This window comes from Acanthopagrus latus, chromosome 3 (genome assembly GCF_904848185.1).
Source record: "Acanthopagrus latus isolate v.2019 chromosome 3, fAcaLat1.1, whole genome shotgun sequence".
Taxonomy (NCBI): domain Eukaryota; kingdom Metazoa; phylum Chordata; class Actinopteri; order Spariformes; family Sparidae; genus Acanthopagrus; species Acanthopagrus latus.
Genome location: NC_051041.1, coordinates 12,305,931 through 12,325,118, shown reverse-complemented (window position 1 = coordinate 12,325,118; position 19,188 = coordinate 12,305,931). Strand labels below are relative to the sequence as shown.

At 44.8% G+C, this 19,188-nt stretch overlaps 1 protein-coding gene across 4 annotated transcripts in view; it reads right to left on the bottom strand.

Moving 5' to 3' along the window:
- Positions 1-19,188, bottom strand: part of ripor2 (RHO family interacting cell polarization regulator 2) — a 64,947-nt gene that overhangs the window by 33,820 nt on the left and 11,939 nt on the right. Inside the window, exon 1 of one of the 4 annotated variants that reach the window (XM_037092239.1) lies at positions 14,767-15,025. The exons of the other annotated variants lie outside the window; for them this stretch is intronic. The gene's annotated coding sequence lies outside the window, so the exon portion shown is untranslated. Of the gene's footprint in view, positions 1-14,766; positions 15,026-19,188 lie in introns of those variants that run through there. 4 annotated transcript variants of the gene reach the window in all.

Sequence of the window (19,188 nt, the reverse complement as noted above, 5' to 3'; positions counted from 1 at the left end):
CGGGAACGTGTCTGTGATATCCTCTACATTCGGTGTGCATGAACAAACACTGCAGCAGCACCAAATTCTTCACGCTAATAATCACATCAATCACTCTCAGCTTCTCATCCGCTGCACAAACACACGCATTAATACGCTGCTCATTGTGCCCACTTCACTCCTTCCTTTTTACACCGGAGTCTCACACAAACTCCCCAACAGCTGCGCGCACATAAACACACGCGGGCGCACACACATTTACCTCTTGAATCATCCGAGCGTGCACAAGTGTGTATTTATGTGCAAAAACCAGCGTCGGGTGCGTGTTAACAACAGGGGCCTAATTCTTAATGCCTGTATAAATTAGCCTCACCATGGCAACAGCAGACAAAATGGGATGAAGTGTGTTACGTAAAACAACGGTTATGAGCCAACTGCCAAGAAGTAGGACACACGCCCTCGTGTTACGGGGCCGAGGCCGAGGCTTTTAAATCTGGAATAAAAAAAAAAAAGAAGCCGTTTTTACATTCAGAACTTTTTATAGACGTCGCTTTAAAAGTGTCCACAACTTCATCAAAAGCGTTTTTTTTTATTGTCCCCTTCCATTCTAATTTTACTTCTTTGTATTTTTCATGTGGCAGGAAGTGCAGATAAAAATAGGTGGAAATTAAAGAATAAAGCAGTCGGGAGATGATGAGAGGCTCGATGGGAGAGAGTGTATAAAAAAGATGCAGCAGCAGCAGCAGCCGCCCGGTTACAAGACACAAACAGACAGAAAGGGAACAAATCCAGGAGATTACAGCAATATGACGCTGTATACATATGACTGGAAGTGGACTGACATGTTCCAACACACCCTGCAGGTTGCGAGCGCGTGCCTGAACGCTGCTCAGCTATCCCTGGCGCTACATGTTTGCCCAAACTGGTTCAGTGAGGAGGGTAGCCGCTGGTGCCGCTCCAAACTGGGCTAAAACTGGCTGCAGGCTGCCGTCCCAGAGCCAAAACACACAAGACCATTTCTGTCTTCTTCTCTTCCCGCAATCCTAAATTTGAAACAAGAGTGCAAGGAACCTGACAGAGCTCGGTTTTGGTTTTACTGAAGCGCATCAGCTTGTTACGGACCTCTCAGGGGAAACTGAGGTAGCCTCACTTTGGTCGACTTAGCACATGCAAATGAAAAGTTCCCTCAAATGTACTCTCGAAGATTTAAAGCGTGCGGCAAGACACCCTGAAGTTTCAACTCATGCCGACTTTCTAAATAATTCCACACATGCATAAAGTGCACAAGATTAAGTTCGAGACGAAAGTCAGCATGTTTTAATCCCACTTTCATCACGCGTCCCATTAACCTGTTGACCGCGTTGGAAAGAACATGTTTTAAAATCCCAAAATCCCCTGCAGGTAGAGTGTGTGACACCGGCAAATCTGCCGGCAGAACACACACACACACAGACACACACAGGCAAGTAATCACAAGCACAGTTGTGTTTATGAGGGATGACACCAGAGCGGTGCATATGCAAATGTGTCGCTACAGCACTGTACAGCAGAAAAGATCGTGATATTGCTTCTTAACTGAATTCAGGGTTTGGCCATTTCTAGCTACTTTCACAAGGCGAAATGACTCCAGGAAGAGAGCCTCATTATCCCCAGTGCTGAGGAAAAAGCTTCTCCTCAGGAAGGAGTGCTCATTTATCTTCACTGAAAGGCTTCTCAGAGGTGCTAAAGGGACAAGAGAAGAAGAGGGAAAGGGAGGAAGTGGTTTTCGAATGACAGCGAGGAGGAGAAATATGCCAATATCACCTCATGAGGTGGTGATGGGAAACTTTTTTCTATATAATAAAGACGGCTCAAAGAACAGTCTGCTCAGTTCTCTGTGAATGCTCGCTGCTGGTAAAATACTTGGAAGTTTGAGAAAATTAGACGTCCGTGTACATCATGTGAGATATCTAGCCATTAACTCAGTGGATCAAATGGCTGTGTACATACCGAAGGTGACGCTGTGTCACCAAATCTCCGTGGAGCTTTTTAGCACCTTTCAGCTCTGTGTTTTGGTTTTCAGGCAACTTTACTGTTTTTGATCAATCTCATTGGTTTTCTTTTCAGCCACATCAGACAACCGTTTTCAGGAGCCATTAAAAATCGTTTAATACACCCAACCAGGAAATATTGTTCCAGAGACATGATGTGGTTCCCTCTTGAACATTGCGTAAACACAGGAATGAATGAGTTGAACAGCCTCAACGACGTTCTAGTCATTCTTCTTCTGTCAGATTTTCAGAAGATCAGATGAGTTCTATTATTGGAAATTCATATTCTGATTAAAAAGATTTGCAACACGTAAAATGATTGCACAGTGAAATCAGCCCACCAACATAGTGGTTTGAATCTAGCTCATAAGTGTGAAGAAGTGAAATCAAATCCAGAGAACAAAAACGCTCGCTTGTGTAAACTAATCTTCCTCTGGTTGCCAGCATTCACAACTCCTCAGCATGTCCACACACACACATACACACACACGGGAAGATGTTGTAAATAACTAGAACTGACAGTGACACTGACAGTCGGGAATTCCCCGAATGCTTTAAAGCTGAGAATAGAGACCCTGTTATGGCTGTATTCACCTCTACACCATCACCTGTAGGACATTCTTACCGGCTCCAGCGGTCCCGTCACACAGAGACACAGCACACATAAAGAAACAATGGGCAGTACAGAAGTTTCAACACAACCTGTTCGATGCAGGTATGCAAGGTACACAAAAAGAATCAATAGCCTGGTCAAGAGTCATCTCTACAGCTGTGAACAATGCCTCTTTATATCAGCCACAGCGCGTGGAAAATGCCTGAAGGAACGCAAATGTTTGACAAAAACAACAAAGGCACACGGCAAAGACAAATTAACTGATGACACATTCCACAAGTCAGCTTGTGGAACCCCACGCAAACTGAAAAGTAAGAAAAAATAAGAAAACTGCACACTGCAACATTCAAAGATGTGGCGATATCAAAACATGTGTTTAAAGGTTCGAATACCAAAGACATTTGGATGAAAAAATTTGAAAATGCACTAAAATGATCAACAGAACATGAATAACATTTCTGACAATTTGGCATTTAGGTCATGTGTTGTGTTGCAAAGACATACCGAAGTTAGCATGCTAACCAGCTATCTCAAACCTAAAGTTAAAGTTAGCAGCCATTAGCAGTTACTCCAGCAACATGCTGCCCCCTATTTGTTTTGAGTTTGAATATGAAAATCAGAAAAGGCAAAATTTTTAATATATTTGCCAAAACCCAGATGAGATACCAACACTCATGCCCCTATGCTAATCAAGCTACCACCAGCAGCAGGTTAGCTTAGATAGCATATCAACTGGAGACAGGCAAACATGTTTACCTTTAGAAAGAGCTAGATTAGCTGTTTTGCTCTATCAGCAGCTCCAAAGCTCAATAATTAACATGTTATCGTCTCATGTTTGACCCCCCACACTTGTTCCCAGCACTAAAATAAGATGAGCTAACTCTCTGCTAGCATTAGCTTTGCATTCACTGTACCAAATTCTGGGCCAGAAAAAAAATAAGCCAGTTTCTTCAAATCACCGTCTCAATCATTTTTTTGTTCTGTTATGCCTCAACCTTGTGTATCAGGACATTTTCTGAGCAGAAATAATCAAGCTTCCTGAAATAGTGACCCAAATGAGATTCATCTGATCTCAGATGTCCTCCCGTGGCCAATGATCTACTGAAAAACAAGCAACGGCTTTGTAGGCCAACATTAAACTGGTTTAGACGCTCCAGACTATACATAATATTAACCAGAGTCAGCTGATGGTTACTCCCGTCATCTGATGTGTTTGCAGAGGGGACGTGACTGCTGTGTGAGTGCCAAAGTGTGGGAATTGAACAGACTGTGCTGTGTGCGTTTGTGTGCGTCTGTGCTGGTTTGAAACGAGGCCAGTGCCAGCTCCATCACATGGAAGTCGAGGCGGGTCAGAGATGTTGCCAAGAAATTCAAACACGCGAACATGAAATCTGACATCGAATTCTCAGCTTCGAGGGCCGTACTGGATCTGATCTGATCCCGTTTCATTTGTATGTGGCATCATTCAGCACGAGCAATTAGTATTCTACATATTCCTCCTTTGAGCCTCCATATTTAACAAGATCCAGCGTGTATTTCCCTCCACCTCATGTTCGCAGCCATCTACATGCTCTTGACAACCCAGTGTGTCAGTTAATCTCCCCACATATCGTTCTGTTGTGATTATAGCCACTATAATGTAAAAAATTATAGGTCATCAATGTCCTCGTGAGGGAGCGCACGACGGAGAAATTAAGGCCAGGATATGGACTGGAATTTAAATGTACAGATGACCAGATTAACTGAGGCGTGTCTGGGCTGAAGTTACACTCAGGCAGCTGTCGCTGACATTTCAGCAGCTGAGAGCAGCGTGTGATCACTTGTGAGAACTGTAAACCACGGCAGTAAAAGCACAATCCAGATTAATGGACTCAAAGATTATTTCCATGACATTAAGTACATTATTAGACAGTGCAGGAGAGAGCGGCAGCGGAAGGGACGGGAGCTTAAGTTAAAAAGCACGTGACGTGTCGCTTGCTGAGCGTCAGCATGCCGTCAACAAAGTCATTAAATGCTGCAGCCAAGTGAAGAAGCACCATGACAACATTATGATACTGCTGCAAGGCCACCAGTCAGCCGGATGATCCACTCGCTATCAATGCCGCTTTGCAGGGATTATAACCAAACAACAGAGCAATAAAAAACATATTAAACACAGCCTGTCAATCACAAGCACCGATGCTCGGATTACAGTTTGTACTTTAAAGGACAGTTTGTTCCCACGCAGACCAGTCGATCAGATTTCTGACAGTGACGCCATCACGCTGCAGCCGGCTTTTGAACACTGCATTACTGGCTGCGGGGGCCGTCGATGACATGTGGGTTCAGCTTCCCGTGAAGCCTTTTTCTCCTGAGCTTCCGTGACCATCAAGGTCTGCAGGTAGAGCCGGCTGAACTTACTGGAAGCCTAAACAGGTGAACTGTCATTTTTGTAAAGGTCAGTTTACACTTGAAGAGAGGACTTAAAGGAGAACTTCACTGGTTGTATATATATATATATATATATATATATATATATATATATATATATATATATATATATATATATATATATATATATATATATATATATATATATATAAATATATAAATATATAAATATATATAATATAATATAATATAATATATATATATACACACACATATATACATACATATATACATACATACATACATACATACATACATACATACATATATATATACATATACATACATACATACATACACCTCAGGTGATGTCACCCGAGTCAGAGTCAGTAGGGGCTATAGAGCAAGTATAAAAATGTAACAAATCAGAAGGTGTTAGAAGAAAAATACGATCACTGCACCTCATTCCTGCTTGAGGCTAGCAACTGAACCGCAACTAGAATAATGCAGCCCAAGTCCATGAATCTGTTGGAATAACTGGTTTTGAGCCCTCTCTGAAGCATCCTTGTGGCCCAGTCGTGAGTTCTTAGGTATTTTTCCTGTGTCTCAAGTTGAAGCGCAGGTGGTTCCTGTAATCAGACAGCTTCCTGGATGTTCCTTCATTCTCCCGCGCCAGCTGAAGGGCATTCCTCCCCAAAATGGTAAACAACAAGGCTCTCAGTCATTCGACCATGACCTGGGTGACTGAGAGCCTTCATCAACATAAACAACAGTACTGTGCACTTGAACAATGTGAGGTGTTATAAATGAGCATCGGGGCTGGTGGATTAACTTGTACCTCCTGAAAGACATGTCCTCTTCTCCCCCACCCCCACTCTCTCTCTTCACCATGTGCCTTGCATATTGCTCTGATACATATCTGGCTGACACGTGAATATCCCCCATTTGCATCTGACAGAAGCATGAGAACCAGTTTTTTTTTTTTTTTTTTTTGATTTCCCCATTATGTGCGGCTTCGGACTGAACGCGACCACCTATGCCGCTGGAATGCAGGAGCCATTCGAACAGGGGTTTTTTCCGCCGGGTTATTTCAGCTCCACTTGTTATTTTCCCCGGCAAAAGAAAACATTCTTTTCACCGATAGCTGCTACTGTGATAATATGAGCTCAGCGGTTTGCACAGCTATGTGTGATGTAGCCGACCATGGGAAAGCGGCCAGCTACTGTCACAACTCGTAACGGGAAGACTTTGAGGTCCGCTACTCGGCTGTACAACGACCGTGATAACTTGTTCAAAAGGTTTAAAAGGGCAAAAACATGTACGCAAGGCTGCACTAAAGGCCAAATTTGAATCCAGGAAACAGCTATTTGTGCCACAAGTATACGATTGTTCTCTGACAGCAGCCAAATAAACACGCTTTGGCCTGCATCCATGGCCCACGTGCTGCATGCCCTTGAGAGAATATGCCTTAAATGCGCGCGCTCCCTCGCCGACAATGAATTAAACACGGTGGGTGTCATTTACAAACAGGAGTCACGGTGGATTTTTCTGTCCCACTCATTCCTCCTGCAGCCTTGACTAAACCATTACCATAATGTTAACGGGAGAATAACAATTTATCGAGTGGCCGAACAAAAAGAAACATGCGACAGGGGGAGAAAAAAAAAAAAGGCTGCGGCAGGAGAAGGAAAATGACGGAAAAAAAAAAAAAAATACAAGCCCACATGTTCCTGAAAGAAGCTCTCCCCGGCTGAGAAAGGCATGTTTCTCAGCCCCCCCACCCTCCCACTCCCTAAACTGTGGCTGCACAGCTAAATATTTCAACTAACAGAGGAGATTATCACACTGTCTGGGGTAAAGACTCAGCAGGGGAGCGAGGCGCTGAGGAGACATGAAGTGAATTTAGAAGCTCCGCGCGCAGGCCCACTTGGGAAGCAACACACTGGAAATCGAACATTCTTTACACTTAAAAAATCTCAACGCAGATATGAGCGCAGTCGCTGCAAGAAAAACTCAAGCGATTAGTGAGAAAATGAAACGGCAGAAACTCTTTAAAAAACGGACATCGACAGCGACAGAAACAAGGATCATTCAGACACGGGCGATCGTTGTGCAGTCATCATGTGAACTCATTCACCTGCCTGCTCTCTACAGACAGCTGTTCACACACACACACACACACACACTGGCAGCACACATCTGGCCCTGCTGTGCTCTCCTGTATGGATTACTGTCGTTTTGTTACGTCTGCTTTTATCTGCATGTTTAATATCAAGATAGGAAGGGGAGATGAGAGCGAGGGATACGTGGACGGGCGAAAAAGGGTCAAGAGCCACTTATAAACAAACACAATGTTCCCAGGCCTGTTGTAGCTTCGTGTTTTAGCCCGAGAGCCTGTTGTCCATGTATCGAACGTTATTTATTTCTGTATGCGCGTGTAGGCGACAGCCATTAAGGGTAAGTGATTGCAAGGGACGTGCAGCAACATCACTTAAAGTGTGAGATTGTGATATTCACGCAGAGCGCTTCACTCATAATCGACAGTATAATTGGGGCTCAGAAGAACCGTGTGCAACATAATCAGAGTCTAACAGATAATGTAAGTCATATCTACAGGAGGATTCATCCAACTAAAACTGAAAGGTCGAGGAAAAAGTGGCCAATGTCTAAATGCCGCTTTAATGTACAACTGAATTTTAATCTGGATTGACCTTTTCCTTTACAGCACGGGTTTAAAAAAAAAAAAAAAAAAAGGCATGAAAAATTCAATCTTTCAGTCCACTTCCAGCGACTTGTAGTGCTACCAGGCCATCCTGTATTACCATTTTCATTATCAAGTTGATCATCTTTTTCAAGGTCAAATGCCGATTGCACGCTCCCAGAGCTTAAAGTGTTGTCCACTTACTTCAGAATGGGTCAGACAGGGAAGCTCTCCAGAACATGGAGGCTACAACCTACAGTCCTTTTGCACTGAATTACATTTACGCCTGTGTCAGTTGTCTCTGCAGTAGATGCAGGTTTTTGATGTTACCCAAAAAATGATCGTCACATCTTTGACACATGTTGTTGCAGGAGGAGAAGCACAGTTCGAGAAAAAGCCACAGGACACAGCAGTGTCGCCGCCCCTGCCTCCCCTCCTCCACCTCCTCCTTCTCCTCAACTCATCTGTAATCAAACGGCTGTGTGTCACAGCCACCCCCAGGCAGCTAGGTAATGGGAACAGCCGCTTCCCAGCTCCACCAAATACTCGAGTTTGTGAGCGAAAAAAAAAAAAAAAAAAAAAACCCAACCACAAAAGGTGCAATAGTCTCCTCTCGAAACAACACAAAGGTGTCTGGGACTATGTGAGCACGGCGCTGAAATTCAACGCCCTGTATGCTGCGTGAGATGAAAAGTCAAAAAACAACATCTGCACAAACAGCGAGGAGGAACGGCGAGAGGCAACAGAGATAACAACCAAAGAAGGAGAGAGACGGAGGAGGCTAGGAAGAAAAGTGCAGCAGTGATGGCTGCCGAGAGATCCGTCACAACTTTGACAGCGTGCGTAGAACTTATTACGAATAACTATGAAGAAAACTGTCACGACTGCTGCTACTGGATGTGTCACGTACCAAAACTGTATCTGTGTGTTGATCTCATGCTGGAAAACAAAGGCAGCGATAGATATAATGACATCATGACACGCAGAGGTGAACCAATAGTGTGTCTTCCAGCTGTTGGACGCTGCAGAGGGAGCGCACCAAATACCAAAACAGAAAGATTATCAGCTTAGGACCCTAAAACGCTTACGGCAATCATAATGCTCCTACAACTCCAAGCTGCTCCGACCAAGGGTGTGTGTGTGTGTGTGTGTGTGTTTGTGTGCGCGCCAACATGTCCAATATCATGTGTCGCACATGACGTCCAGTGTAAAGCATGGCATGGTCACACAGTTGGTGGAGAGGATTAATGGGGAACACCTCCACCACACACACCACACACACACACCCCAAGAATGCCTGTCTGATCTGCTCGGAGACAACAGGGGAGGGGTGAGGACGGGGTGAGCATGGGTTCAACCCCCCCAGCCCCCCATAAATTCTCTGCCCGTATCCAGGAGGAAAGTAGAGGACGGGGGATGGACAGATGGAAAGGGACTGGAGGAAGAAACGGAGGAGGAGGGACACTTAAAGTCGGGCACTCATTAGTCCATTAGCAGCACATGACTGTTTCCGGTTATCATTTGTCATACATCGCTGACTCTTACTCATGCAGTCAGCAGAGGAAAAACACACACACAAACACACGCACACTTTGCACAAACATGCGTTTTGTGTGTGGATGGGCTGACTTTCACATGACACACATGCTACTCTCCAGCGACCTATATGTCTTCTTACTCACTTGCCTTACAGTGACTGTCTATACCCCACAGGCTAACGCCAATGTAGCTACACTCCATGATACGCAGGAGCAATGAAACAAGATGAGTTTACAGCAGTAGCCAGCAGCTCTGTGAGGCTGCTGGCAACTGCGCTGAATGCTCCGGTCGGCATGGTAACGCGCCAACAATGACAATGCTAACATGCTGATGTTCAGCAGATGTCAGTGAACTACATCGCCTCACTCAATATACATCACCAACACCAGAAAAGGTGTTCAAAAAGTTAATATACCGGCTCCACAAGGTAAAGTTTTGGCCTTTGGTGACTGTTAAACTAGACAGCATCACTTGTATGACAGTTAGGTGTGTAGTCTTTATGAATTACATACTTTCAGAGTCTTTTAGATTTTGTTAGTGTGAAATTATCTTTTCATTGTATACATTCAAGGCACAATTCAAACAGGATCAAAAAGTTACTCGTCTCTCGCCATTAACTGACATAAGCATTTTTTTTTTTTACTGCATTAAAGGTCATATGGCGTTTCCCCGGATGAGGGAGGACTTTGCCATGCTGTGATGTTTAGTCAGAACCTTCATTTGACATTAGTTTGCTGATTAGCAGTTACCACAAACAGCTGAGGCTGATGGGAATTTAGTTTTGCAGGTTTGGACGGTCAACAAAGTTCTCACAAATATCACAATTTAGCTCTGTTTTTGGTCTCCACCAGCTCCTGAGGGAAATATCCGGCTCTTAAGATGCTGAATGTTACACAAGTCCTAGTTTTTGGCTGATATAACTGCTAGTTCGCAGTTACTTCAACTTGCTTTCCCATAGCATAGCTCCCCTGGCTATGGGCGATTACTTTTGAGAAGAAAGGGATGGATAGTGCCTGGTGTGAGGACTACCATATAACCAGCACAACAAACCCTTGGGCGATTACTCTCCGTAGGTTCATAACTACAGGCGACCCCTTTCACGCTGTCACGCTGTCGATTGATGTGTTCTTTAAAAATATAGATCGCAGACGCTTTGAAGCCCTTTATGTCTTCCATCTCATCTCTTCCTCTGTTCTCGTCTCGCCTCCCCTCCCCAGAGACACCACCTTCCACCTCCTTCCAGTCTAAGTCTTCTCCTCTGTCCCTCCACTCCCTGCCTCGGGCCCCTCCCTCCACATACCACTTAACCCCAGTGTAACAGCCACAGCCTACCTTCTTAACACCAGAAATTCCCAACACTCGTAACACACCTCCCACCCCCCTCCGAGGAAGCTTTGATTGTGGGGTACGACGTGTCAGGACAGGCGAGCAAAGCCAGACCATCATCTTGAGACCAGATAACCTCTGACTCAGAGCAGACGGGACAACCTCTTTATCAGACTCCAGTGTCACTAAGCCACAGTCTAAATGGAGGTTTGTCACTGTGATGAATCACTCAGCTAAAAAAAAAAAAAACAAAAAAAAAAACAGACCCGCTCCAAGCACGTGAGGTATGAAACCTTTTGGGAGAAATAGCTCGGTTTCTAAAACAATACCAGTTTGTATGCACTGTGACGCATCAAAATGACACATCAAAACAACTGTCTTCTGTATCTGTGAATAGAATGACCCACTTTCCCCCACAGGGAACATTAAAGTTTCATCAAAGAACCAGAACGATTTTTTTTTTTTTTTTTTTAAATCGACCTCTTGAAAGTCATCGGTTCGTATCAAAAGCGGGCCTCTCAGACGTGGAGTTAAATTTGGAAGTCCGGATCATGGAGACTCAGCAGGAGATCGTACTCCATTATTCAAATTGTCTTCATCATTTAAACTTTCTCAGCGCATCCAGAGCAGCGAGAAAACCAAGTGGAATCGCTTTCTCCCCCTCGTCCCGTTGGGGCACTTCAACTTTCTGCAGCCTCCACGCCTTATAAAATAACTATCAGCTGTGAAAACTTTAAGGAGGCGCTCCTCCTGTAAGAATGCGAGGCCGACGGTTTTCTCCCCCCTCCAAAAAAAAAAAAAAGCCCCACACATAGGCTTGCAGATGGGAAGACATATGTATGTGCATGCAACACATGCACACAGCCACCCACACACACTCTCTCGCTCTCTCTCACACACACACACACACACACACACACACACAGGCAGGCAACATTCCCAAGAAGTGCAAGTGGGTGTTTTTTTTTTTAAGGAAAGGTCGAGCACTGTGACAGCGAGACGACGATAGACTTTAAAACACCGAAGTTCTTATCGTGTCTGCTTGGACAATGCTCTCCCGGGTCATGTTTCTCCCCCTGCTTGTGGTTTTAATATTTAGATAGCCTTCATTATCTGCTTCTATTGTGAGACAGCCAGCGAGGTTAGTCTGGAGCGGGAACAATAAGTCGATTCATTGATTTACTGAGAGAAAGAGAGTCTGGATAATTGCTAAACGGTTTCACTGACGATCCAGCCAGACTGGCACCATTTCAATCTGCCTTCATGTCTCCGTGATAGACTAAAATGATTGGATAAACTCACATTGTGCGCAGTGTTGTTGGCAGTTGCTCCTTTGAGGTAAACGGAAAGCGATCCAATGGGTTTTCTGTGATAGCAGCACCAACAAATATGCCACTTGGCAAACGATATGCAGGTGAAAGTTGTTCGTTGTAACCTTAAAAATGTTTAGGTGTTGGACTTAAAGGTATTGTTGTCAACAACAACACTAAGAGTCTACAGCCATGCTTTGAGCGAGATGCTTCAGTGTGCTGACACACCCATAAAGACATTGCCAGCATGTAAGAAAGTACCCACAAAGCTTCCTCTCGAAACCGTTATGGGTGGCACTTCCTGCTCGGCGGAGCTAGCGGTGGCAGCAATTCCAAGCCTAGAAAGAAGCATTAGCTAAGTTGGCTAAGCAGTAATAATCGTGTTCATGGCTTACGATGAAGCAGCTAACCTAAATCTACAGAATGATGGATGCGCCGTGACAAGCGCTCTAAGAATGAGGATTAGCATCCCGTTACCACAGAAATCGCCGGTTCCCATCACGTGCCTGAACTGCTCGAGGTCGTGCCAATAATTCATGGACGGTATCATGGTGGCTACACATTAGGTGGATAATGTTCCCGTATTCATCTTGCGCTTTCATCTTAGCATGCTTTTATGTGCTTAAAGTATGCCTCACAGAAATATGTAGGCAATGGTGATGAGGATGCCTTCAGTTTGCAGGGATCTGATGATTAAATGATGGTGCTTGATGAAAAGTCAGATGATCAAAGTTATTACAAATCATCCTCTGGGGACCATGAAAGTCCAAAGTTCCAAATTTCCCAATAACTCTGTTGACAGATCTGGAGATGAAACACGGAAATTTCATACTCGTGCTAAAGCGCACATTAGAGGTTCATCCTAGTCATAAGGATTTGCCATCTGGGAACCATGATTATCTGTGTAAAATTACAAATCAGTTCATTCAGCACTTGTTGAGATATTTCCCTGAGTAAGTGATCAAATTTGACCTTCTGGTGGCACCACAGAAAATGTCAGATTCTGAACAAGAAGTCACTTTGGAGTCTGAAAAGACTGTGGCAGCATCATTTTCTGGACAATTAGTCGAAAGTTGCTCATTCAAGTGACACTCCGAAAAAAATATCACATGCGGCTCAATTCAGTCACCACTGCAGTGTTGTGTTTTGGTAGTTTGGGGAAAACCCAACAAAAAGACAGAGCGTCTCAATTCCCTCCAAACCACACAGTCATAATTCCTTTAATGAGGCTTCGGAGAGAAAGAGGAGGAAATGAGTCCATGTGTGTGTGTTTGAGTGCTTGAGACCGAGAAAAGTGAACGACGGGAGGAGAAAAAGAGGGAGAAGAAAGGAGGCTGCGACTGGGGGAGCAGATGCGGGGAATGAAAAGCCGGCTGGCGTAAAGTAGAGGGAAGGTGAGGGAGGGCCTGTGAGCGAGAGTCTGGGAACAGACGCTTGGTCCTGCATCCCTGCAGCCTCGTCTCGGCTTGGCACAAACACGCTACCCCCTTGTCTCCAGCCCCCTTCAAACAGCTTAACCATGGCCCGAACAGGCTGGCAGGGAAGCAAAGCACTTCCACTTAACCATATCAAAGTCAGCCTGGCGCTGCACTGGAAGAGCATTTAGCCCTGAAAAAGTGCCTCTTTTTTTCCTACTTTTTTTTTTTTCCAGAAACAGCGTGAGCAGCCGAGGGGGAATGCGTCGCTGCAAGCTTGCACACGGTCATTTGTGCTGAAAATGTTCCTGTTGTTTTTGTTTTATCATTTCCACGAGTATTGGAGCTGGCTAACGACTGAGGACTTGGGGGCGGGTGGGTTGTAGTTTGACAAACTGTTGCTTTTGATCAAGTTGGAGGACGCGCAGCTGAAAAAAAGATGCCGTCAGCTCAGTTGGCAGGCTGTTAAAAGGAACTGATTCTTTTAAAAAAAAAAAAAAAAAAAAAAATCAAGGCTTTGACACATTTCTCCAGGTAGGCAGGGTGGTTTTAAAGCCCAGAAGGCAGGGGGAATAAAAAAAAGTGATTTGCAGACCATCTGGCAGGTAGAAAAGCTGCCCACAACTGGAGATATCTCCTGACAGGAACAGTCAAGGCCGCTCTGTTCACATGCAATTACTCCTCTGTACTTCCAGCACGTTCATCTGCTCTGGTTCAGCTGGAAGATCCACTGTGGGTGGTATCAGCCTGCAGCACATGACAAAAGAACCCCGATGGCCTTTGACCTCCAGCCTCAACAAACCTGGAGGGGCATTTCCAAAATCACTGACCTGGTTCTCTCAGGTTTTCACATCACAACTGCTCCCTCCTCCCAGCTCCCCACGCCTCATCAGGACAGCGCACACCCACGCGCTTAAACACAGTGACAGCAGCTCACAATAACACATCTCCCGATTTGAGCTTTAATCGCGTGTCTGCAGGAAAGGCAGAAAGCAGCCTCAAGGCCAGACTTTACTCACAACACGTCATCTGTCAGAACGGACGCCAGAGACGCACATTCGGGTCTCTGTGGTTCACAGCTCTGCCACACTTGAACTCAATTTCTAGAGTAACAAACGACAAACATGGAGCCTTAACACCTTGTTTCACTTTTCATATTAGCGTAAAAATGTCCCAAAAAACAAAAGTCCTGCGCACTACTCAGAGATCGGTGTCAAGAGAGCAGAGAATATTGATGGTTTGTGCGTATTTCTCCGACGACGAGTTGCATCCTTGGCTGAGCTCAGTTCACGCCTCGCTGTGATCCACTAACCTACTGCCCCGGAGAGCACGAAGCACCCCCCTCCACACACACACACACACACACACACACACACACACGCACACACCAATCCGGAGAAAAGGAGTTGTTTTCCTTGCATGTGCGCACCTCACACATCCATCACATTATCATCAAGTTGCGCCGTCCGACGCATCAACGTACCTCGGCAAAACTTCACAGCAGCGGCTCCTCAGTGGCGTCTCTTGCCCGTCTACCTGCGCCTCTCCATCCGTGCGTAAAGATGCCAGAGTGCGAGAAAAGAAAGTGCGCTTTCGCTTTTCCTCACGCACAGCGCTCCGAGCTGACGGCGGCGTTAGATTTCGAAAAAGGCAGAGAGAATCAGTCCCATGGGAGTGAAGGATGTTCGACGCTCGTTCCCCGCTGAGGATCCACGCAGCGGCCGTCCACAGCAAACACTGAGCCCCCCTCACGCACATTCCACTTTGTGTTTGCGGCGCTCCTCCTGAACAACGGCGAGCCAATCAGAGGCGGAGGATGTCACAGGGAGGGCGGGGCCTGCCTTTTTTGTGCCCCCATTGTGTGTGTGTGCGTGTGTGTGTGAGAGAGAGGATTTACGTGCGTGTGGGTATAAGTGCGCGCGCCCTGGAAGCATGAATCAAACTTGGCGTATGGCCTTTCTCCCTCTCTCTTTGTCTCTGTCTGTCTCTTTGAATGAGCTTTACTTGTTTGAATTTTATGGTAACAATTTAAGATGCTAGACCTAAATCAGCCCACTTAAGGATGTCCTTTCTCTCTCACTCTCTCTGTGTCCGTGACAAGCGGAAAACAAACACACACGCTGGTTTTTAAGGATTCTAAGGCGATGCGTTCAAGGGGGATTCCACCTACCAACCAGACACCTTAAACAGAAAGCTAATGTTTTTAAATTAATCTAAACAAAAATAGATTAATAACAAGGGAAAGTGGTGGACTCAAAAAGTCAACTCCACCAAGGAGTGTTTTTTTTTTTTTTAAACACCGTGTCCATTTTTGTTGGATTGCGAGCAGGATTACATAAAAGCTACTGAATAGATTTCCAAGAAAATTGGATGGAGGATGGGTCTCAGCCCAGAATAGACCCCATTTACTTTTGGTGCTGATCCGGACAAAAGGACGGACCCAGGATCTTTTTTTCTCACCTCGTTTTACATGAGAGGTCAATATTTTTGTTAATATCTCAGGGAATAATGCGTGGAACTTGATGAAAAGTGGCTGCTATTTATGAGTACAATTTGATGCGGGTCCAAATAATAATAATGCAGATGTTTGGATTTTAAAATTAGGGTTAAGCTAGATTCAATTAAAGGGGACTGTTGGGAAACTATAGCAAAACCGATTGGTTGGTTTGTGAACAAGACTGCAGAAAAATGGCTGAACAGATTTCCACTAAATTTGGATGGAGGATGGGTCTCAGCCCAGAATGAAACCTGTGAACTTCTTGTATGGATCCAGATAAAGGGACAGACCCAGGATTTTTTCCTCACTTTCTTGAAGATAGAATACAAGATAGGATGTTTTTGTTGTTGCTGACATTCAAGCTAATCTCTCAGAGAACAACACATGGACATTGATGAAAACATTTTGGTGGCTGGTGGGCCATGGCGGAGATATGCAGTCCACTGAGTGCAATTCTAGTTGGTTAATTGATTATTTTTCAGAGAATTAGACCAATAAACAATATCATACAAACACAGTCATGTACAGTCTGTTGTGTGTGGGGTGTATCTGATGGAAACATGAGCAAACACAATGCACACAGGGTGGGAGTTGAGGGGGAGGTCAGTAAGGCTTAACAGCACTCAATCATTCAATTTTATGTTTCTTTTTCATTAATGTGGTAATCAATTGTATAAAGACATGTTTGTGGTAACTGCTTAATAAACCGTATTGAAAGCAAATCCTAAAGGTCTTTAAGAGGCTTTGAATCCTCTAATGTGTAACTAACTGTCTATAACATAATGTAAACTGCACTTCCGGGAACTCAAACTCCCATTTCCCCATATTTTGAGCCAGGACATGCTGACCTCTGTATTCTCAACAGGCCTGCTCACACACACACACACACACACACACACACACACACACACACACACACACACACACACACTGTGGTCTGTGTTGCCTTGCTACAGGCATGAGCTGCTGCTTCTCCTCTCTCTTTGCGGACCACTCCGACCCACAGGGCGAATCCACGTCTGAGCGCCAGATTTAACCAGCTGTCACCTTCTGAACTGTCTCTAACATTTCTCTTTGCCCTTGTCCTCTGGACAGCAGCGGGGCCATTTTTAGGAGAGAGAGATGATATCTTTTCAGCCTCGTTGGTTTAAATTTAGGCCTTTCGCGTTCACTTAGACCTTAAACCCAACTTCTGCAGAGGTGCGGTAGAACCAGCTCCACTCTGCGGCGAAAGAAGCTTTATTTGTCCTCGTAAATGCATTGACATGTTGTGAAAATGACGATGTGATTATCTGTGATTATGCAGCTAAACAACGGGGGGAGCTTTTCCAAAAACTGCCTCTCAAATCCGTTCACCTCAAGTGGGTTCACAGTGGCTGCTTTCCTCCTGGACGTCAAGCAACAAGCAAACTGAATCACAAGGAATGGAATTGTGAAAAAAGACAAACACCTCCACCTTTGAGAGCAACAGACGACGTGAAGCACACAGGTGCTGCTATTCAACGGCCGGGGTAAAACACTTTTCCACGACAGAGCTCGGTATTAAGTCGAGTGACTCGTCTTGAAGTGCTCCTGCCAACATACTTGCCCTCCATAAGTGGATATGCTGTTCCGCCGAGTCCATACGAATCCAATTGAGCTTGCCCTTCTGAGGAGCAAAGGGAGCAGAAAATGGCTTGTCCCTTTTAATTCATCAGTTTGGTATTAGTGAAGGAAGGGATTTCATAATGACTCGTTGATATCATTAATCCTCAAGGGAAAATTCAGGGATTTTTCACATCTTAGAGGAGAAATTTGGCAAGAAATGAACTTAGTGCATGAGAAAAATCATTTTAATCGACAAGATGCCAAGAGGAGGATCCTGGATTCTTTCCCCCCGGGGAAAGCAATGAGAGGGCAAGATTACATGATGACAACCGACCATGGTTTAGGAGAACGCTACCAAATGGACCTCAAGATGATTTTTTAAATGTCAGTTTCTAAGGTCAAGAATGAACCTTCACGCTCAGTCAAGAAGAAACGACAAGACAGCTGTCCTCAGAGGGTTGTTACTTGGGGATCAATGAGATACAGTCAGACGTCATGAGGCTAATTGAGCAGTGATGGGCTCGATGCAGGGAATTCAGTCATGCCTTTGCGGATATAAGTGGTGCAAGGAAGAACGGACGCAATACAGGAAGCAGAGAGATGAAGGAGAGAGAAAAAAGTAAAGAAAGGGAAATTAATGCACATTCAGACCCCAGGCTGTGTTTAAATATATGTATATGTATTCGTATACATATATATATATATAGTGTACAAAACCATTCTCAGACATTTTGTCCTCTCACTCTGTCCTCGCACATCCGGCAAACTCTGTTGGGTTTCTATAAGCCCCTCAGCTAGCGCTAACATGCATGTACGCATGCACACACACACACACACACACACACACACACACACACACACACACACACACACACACACACACACACACACACACACACACTCATTCTTCCCCCTGGACTCTCAGCTGCTGAACAGCTCAGCCTGTAATTATGGCTGTCATCAACAGCCCCTGACTAGCAGCTATATATACTGAAGAACCAGCACGCACTAACACAAAGAGAAGGCCATACACACTTGAACCTACAACTACCACACACTAACCCACACACACACACACACGCACACATGTTCACAGACACATAACATTATCATGTGGCTGTTGCCAATCAAAACTGCAGCAACAGGTAATTTAGCATCGGGTTAGTGTGCACCGTCAGCTCTAATCCACTCAAGTATTTTCTCAGGAAGAAGAAATTTTCACTTTGGCTCTCCTACGGTGTAATGAACTAAGTACACTGTGCAGTTTTACTAACTCTAGATCATAACTTTAATCCTTCCTGTTGTACTCCACTGTTTTTTTTCGGTCCCAGCACACAAAAAAAACCCTGTAACCTCGCTCCAAAATGATTGACTGTGACACCTTCCTTCCTCAAACTCTAAACTGATCCAGCCCACTCACTTACAAACAGTCCCTCCATGATTTACGTTGTACTTCAAAAACATATTCTTCCGAGTTGAAATACACATATTTTTGTAGCAAGACTGCAGAATATTTACGATCCTCATTAAACATTCAGATATAGGAATATTATGTACCCGAGTACGTCCTTTGATTGCCTCAGTCACGGTATGAATGAAACCAACCCCCACTGACCTCCCGGCAGAGCAGTTCCTCTCCATGTGTACGAGCTACAACTGCTGTTGCTCTCCACCATCGACCTCCTGCTCCGCACTGATCGCGGCATTGAAACGTTCCTCTGACGCTCGCTCTGCCTCCAACTTTTCTCTTCTATTCAGTTAAGCATTCATGTCCTCCATTCTCACTCGTTTTCTCCTCCTCTGAACCCTTTTTTCTTCTGC